Genomic DNA, 6,749 nt, shown 5'->3' with positions numbered 1-6,749 from the left:
GGGTATAGGTGGGTATAGTACTCTATAAATAAGAGGCTACGATAGGGACCGAGAGGAGGAATTGATTTTGGTCTCCCGATAAAATTAAGCATCCCATGTTCGCCCCGAACACACAACTTAATTTTATCAATGATAATTCATTCCACTAGAGAACTATCATTGAACTACCGCACCAATCCCAAATTACATTTTTTGGGCTCCTTCTTATTATGAGTGTGTTAGTCTGTTTAAGATATCGAATGTCCACTAATTAAGTGAGTTACTGACAACTCATTTAATTAATGTCTAAGTCCAAGAGTAGTACCACTCAACTTTATCGTCATGTCGGACTAAGTCCACCTGCAGGGTTTAACATGACAATCCTTATGAGCTCCTCTTGGGGACATTATCAACCTAGTATCTCTAGGACACAGTTTCCTTCTATAATCAACAACACACACTATAAGTGATAGCATTTCCCAACTTATCGGGTTTATTGATTCATCGAACTAAATCTCACCCATTGATAAATTAAAGAAATAAATATCAAATATATGTGCTTGTTATTATATTAGGATTAAGAGCACACACTTCCATAATAACTGAGGTCTTTGTTCCTTTATAAAGTCAGTATAAAAGGAACGACCTCGAATGGTCCTACTCAATACACTCTGAGTGTACTAGTGTAATTATATAGTCAAGATAAACTAATACCTAATTACACTACGACCTTCTAATGGTTTGTTCCTTTCCATTCTGGTCGTGAGCTACTGTTTATAATTTATAAGGTACTGATAACATCATCTTCTGTATGTGACACCACATACTATGTTATCTACAATATAAATTAAATGAACAACTACAAACAAATGTAGATAATTAGACCAAAATGTGATTCTTTATTCATAATGAATGTTTACAAAGCTTAGGCTTTCAGTATACACTCCAACAGAGTCCATATTCCGTAGGGTGTTTCATTTCTATGTGTCGTTTCAACGACTCATAGCCGTCACCAGCTTAGAATTTGTAGGAAGCATTGCAGTGCTTACATTTTACACGTAATTCTTCCGATGGGAGAGAAACTTTCTCAAAATGTTTAGTGAAAATCATAAATTTTAGAGGAGGAATTTCTCGAACCTTAGAAGTAATTGCATCGATACTTCCTTGTATTTCGGGTGTCGAAATCGGAAGGTGCTCAGTCTCATCATTAGTGGATTGAATGTTAGGGTTCTCGTGTGGATTCACTATTTTCTTTCCCCTTTGAGATTGAGATGATGAACTTCCACGACCTCCTTCCATTGTAGTTAAAAATTGGAAATGAAAGTGCATAGAAATGGAGACTTGGAGTCGAAGAGGTGTAGAGAATGCAAAATTGAAAATGAAAGTAGAGAAAATATGTATGAAAATGATGAAATAAACTCTCTATTTATAGTTTAGATAGTAACGAACACTAAATCATAGTCATTGATCAAAAAATGATCAAATTATCTTAACCATGGAAAAAAACACCCTAAAAAATTTCCGACCCCCTTCAACGGCTAGCGGTTCCAACGACTAGGAACCACTAGTTCTAACGACCACAAACAAAAAAAAAATGAAACCAACGGGCTGAATCAGTGGTTAGCTAGTGGTCCTCCAATTTTGGGAGCCTGGAACCGAAATTGACCTAGCATCCTACCAGGTCAGTTCTGGTTCTGACTGATGACTCGGATCAATGGGCAATCAAGCCATTGACCCAATTGCGGGTCTGAGTCAAGTCTGAGCCGGACCCAGTCCGGGGCCAGGTCTACTTGATAATAGCTAAAAAAAGACATATTGTAGTCCTTTGGGACACAACGAAGTGGCAAGGCAATAATGATACTAACAGGAGGTCAATTCCAACCAGAGCATTTTATGTTAATTTCCATTGGGCGACTTGGCACTTTCCAGATTTACTCTAATAGTTAGTAGGAAACTTCTGTGGGACCGAGTCAGTCATCTCCAAGATTAGTCGATTCTAAAAGCTAACATAATGTAACCATTTAAACTAAATGAAAAAAATCCCTATAAGGTTGTGTTTATGATACTACCCTAATTATTTAGGATATAACTTATTAGGACGTAACTTATTTGATGTATAAATAAGATCTAGTTTATATTTCGATTGTTTGCAATTTTGAGTTGAATGATTTTGAAGATGAACAATGACCATGGATATCTTTTTGCGAGATTGATTTACTGTTCTATTCAGATGTTGATCCAGTATGCAAGATGCTCTATTAATGTAGAAAAGTGTGCTATATCTTCCTCACTTGTATTTAGTCAAAGATTAAACAAACAGGTAGAAAATAGCAATATATCTGATCCTGTCTGAGAACGTCGATGAATAACTTGTCGGTGAATGGACATCAAGGATGACTGAGTCGTCGATCACCTAGCTACATGGATTTGCAGAGTGCTTCGATGAAGCCTAGGAAGGAAGCACCAAAGAGAGAAGGTTAGAATGAGGAGAAACACGTAGATGATGAGTTGTGAAGTTAGTGTTTGATGCATTTGTATGCATTTACTTCTGGCCATAGGGATATGCTACTTTTTATAGGGAAGTAGCTAATTTCCACATGCCCCACGTGTCCCTCAACCCCTACATTCGTTACTCACGCACCTCGAAGTAACTAGCCATGTATACCCATTTATTTTAGAATAAATGAGTATGTTTCCCATGCTTTTCGAGGGTAATGGTTGCGTTATCCATGTCTTCAGCTAGTGGCCACATATCTCTTTGATTACTATCAATAGGTATCCTTTGGGTTTAGCTAGGGTGTGCTTGAGTTGAACGTCCCAGGAATCAAAAGTTGGGAATTGGATTCAGATTGGAGACTCAGAGTTAGGACCCCCTGAGTTATGCGTCGAGTGGAGGGATACTCCACCTTGACTTTGACTACCACCTTGGTAGGACCATTGACTACCTTGGTCGCGTGGCACCCTTGATTATCACCTATATCACTAGTCTCCTCTTCAAGTCTAGTTGAACGAGGCAATAGTCTCACTGATTGACTATGGTGTAACATAGTTGGGTGACTTCTGATACTCTGACTACTTGCTGCCACGTGACAAAAAAAAAGACAAAATCCTTGCATGATTCAAGTGAGATTATGCATTTAATGGCACCCACGCCTATTAAATGTGGCATATGCTTTATTGGCTTCGACTTTATAGCCCAAAATGAGCCATTGTCTCTGAGGTTATATCATATTAATGCGATATGACCTACCACAAGGAAGACGAAGTGTCATCCGTGGTGTAATGATTACTCAAATTTAGGGTGATCCACACGCTTGATCAGGCTAGCTAGAAGTCCATCCTGTTGGATTAAAAAGAACGCAAAAGAATGCATTGGGGGGGGGGGGGGGGGAATAGTGATCGTTGAAAAATCGTTATCGAGTCAAAGTACGCAGCGGAAAATAATAACAAAAAAATGCCAACACACTAAATTTTACTTGGTTCAGAACCTTCGTAAACTCCTACTCCAAGACCCACACGTGAGAGTACTTTCGTTGGACAATCCACTAATAGTTCTCAAAAGAGTTACATAATCAGTACAAGAACTAAAAAATAAAGTACCGATAACAAGAAAAATAACAACTAAGTCACAGGTAGTCAGAGAAGCTTCACAGCGTGGCAAGAGCGTCTTTGGAGCAACGCGTAAGAAAGCAATTGCAGAGAGAAGTTGTGTTGTGTTCCTGGTGGAAGGCTGCTTATATAGACAGCACCTGGACCATGATGTCAGCCATCCAATCAACACGCTCCAATCTAGCGACAAGATTGATTTTGAGCATTCTGGGCGCCTGAACCAACTGTTAGGATCTTGGGATGGCTAGAGAGGGGGGTGTAAATAGCCTCCACTAAAAGTCAACCAATTTCCTCACAAAACTTTGTTAGCACAGCGGATATAAACAAGAACAAAAACTGATGCAAGGAAAGAAAACCAACCAACACTAACAAAATGATGTACGAGGTTCGGGGATAACTTGCCCCTACTCCTCGGCGTGTCCGTAAGGTGGACGATCCCTTGATCTTTCGGTAGATCACACCCCGGACAAATTCTGGCTAAGAATCTCTCCTTCTCGGTGGAGTAACCTCTCCACAAAGATCACAAAAGTAGATTTGAAAGTGAAGCACAATTACTTACAAAGTGTGGCTAAAGGATTGAACAGTTTAACTTACAGCCACGAAGCAGAAAAACAAAGACCGAAGGAATCAGCCAAGAGCTCAACAACACACACAGCCTCTTGCTTGATCGACAGAGAGAGTTTTTCCAGAACCTTCTCAAACCTCTCGTCTTCCTTCTTCTTATTCTGCTTGCTTACCGTAGAGAATCGCTGTCACCTGTATCGGATCACTGCAACCAAACCAGGCGTCGCCAGTCACTCTTGCTCCTCACCTGGTTCTCTGAACTCACACCAATACCATCCATGGTCTTCTCTGGTGTCTCTGAGCTCGAACCAATGAGCAAGAGTCCAACTGATCACGGTCAGTGAACGTTGAAGCTCGAATTGCATCACTTGCAGCGAAATACAGCATAAAGGTCACTTGTTCTTATTCTTCTGATGGGGCTTCATTTGAAATTAACCAATGACATGATACCTGCAACCTGTAACTTAAAGATCTCACAGCAGATAATTCGATTAGGTGAATCAGCAAAATCAGAGAAGCAGCAGACACAAACGACATGTTGTGGATCGGTCAACAGACCGATCCATAGATCTCTGGACCGATCAGGATTTCTCCTGATCGGTCTGGAAGGAGTCTGATCGGTCTGTGGACCGATCAGACTATGGGTGGATCGGTGCACAGACCGATCCCCCCCTCGATTCTGAGCTCCGTCAATTGTTGCTGATCGGTCAGTAGACCGATCAGATAGCCCACAGAAGCTTCTGTGTGGTAACTGATCGGTCCACAGACCGATCAGATAACCCACAGAAACTCTCTGTGTGGTTTCTGATCGGTCCATAGACCGATCAGAGACTTCAAGTATCACTGGATCGGTCTGTCGACCGATCCAGTCACACAGAGTATCACTGGATCGGTCTGTTGACCGATCCAAAGTCCCTGAGTTAGTTTTAGAGCTTCCCAGCCCTAAACTCTAACGTCTTCTTGGTCCAGAGAACGAGCTACCGAGCCCTCTCTGACCTAGTCCGGAGAACGAGCTGCCGAGCCCTCTCCAACTTCGTCCGGTCCAGAGAACGAGCTACCGAGCCCTCTCTGACCTAGTTCGGAGAACGAGCTGCCGAGCCCTCTCCGACTTCGTCCGGTCCAGAGAATGAGCTACCGAGCCCTCTCTGACCTAGTCCAGAGAACGAGCTGCCGAGCCCTCTCCGACTTCGTCCAGTCCAGAGAACGAGCTACCGAGCCCTCTCTGACCTAGTCCGGAGAACGAACTGTCGAGCCCTCTCCGACTCCGTCCGGTCCAGAGAACGAGCTACCGAGCCCTCTCCGACCTAGTCCGGAGAACGAGCTGCCGAGCCCTCTCCGACTTCGCGTGCCAAGTATCCGTACTTGGACTTTTCCTCTCCTCATGATCAACCTTGATCAATAATCAGTCTGAGTTTAATTAATATCTGATACAAACTTAAATCAGTGTCAACATCAAAACAACAGCCGGGTCAGACTGTATCAACAATCTCCCCCTTTTTGTTGTTTGACAACACGATTTAAGTTTAGATCAGAAATGTTCATATTTCCCTAATTTCAGGGGAATCAAGGTCCTCCCCCTAAGACAGATACAATACCATGTAAGGATAGGGGAATCAAGGTCCTCCCCCTAAAGCCAGACTTTTATTTAATTCTAAACTTAGTTACCTTCTCCCCCTTTGTCAAACACCGAAAAGGTGCGAATTAGGTAAGAGAACGTTACGGACTCCCCCTTAACTCATACTGGCTTTTTCTTAATTCACCCAGAATACCTCTACGTGTATTATAAGACAGTGATAAAGAAATAAGAGACATACAAGACATGGCATATGAACAGCATATCAATAACCAAAAAGAAGTGAAACATAAGGAAAACAAGAGAATGAACAGCATACATAGATAAAATGAACAATTATCCAGGTCAGACAAAAATATCCAACAAACAACATCAAAAACATAGACAGACAAACTGTAGAACGAAGTGTATCAATCAACTTCCTCATCATGAGGAACATCAGCAATATCAGTAGGAGGAAAGGGTCCCTGAGGTGGCATGCCGCTGCTCGAAGATGGATAGCCCGGGAAATCCTGCGGTGGTGGATATCTGGCCATCCAATCCATAATCGCCTGATGGGTCGCCAGCTGCTGACTGCGTAAATCATCGTAGCGCTGGTCAATCCGGACGCGTAGCCCGTGAAGCTCAGCAACTAGTAGCTCGTCGTGTCGGTCAAAGCGACTCTCTAGCTCTGCGATCTGCCAGCGCAGATCAGGATCGGCCTCTCCATCGTCAGCAGCAGCAGAAGGAGCAACAGGAGCAGCCGCAACCTGTTGTGGAGGTCTCCATGGTAACTCACCTAGAGCTCTCCCATCCTTCCACCAAACATCCCCATTTTGTCCTAGGATTCCAGATTTGGAAAATGCCCGCTTCCCAAGTCTGCAATCCTGTCTGACCATCTTGACTATTCTACCCTTAGAGACATCAATCTGAAGGGTCTCGAGCCAATTTGTAATTATATGCCATAGGGCATGTAAACAGTGTAGCCGCTCGGTTCACTATAGGAGATGATCGAAGAGTAGATGCTAGATACGATGTCAAAGTC

The sequence above is a fragment of the Zingiber officinale genome, chromosome 5A (genome assembly GCF_018446385.1).
Source record: "Zingiber officinale cultivar Zhangliang chromosome 5A, Zo_v1.1, whole genome shotgun sequence".
NCBI classification, from domain to species: domain Eukaryota; kingdom Viridiplantae; phylum Streptophyta; class Magnoliopsida; order Zingiberales; family Zingiberaceae; genus Zingiber; species Zingiber officinale.
Note: the sequence above shows the minus strand (reverse complement) of the source record.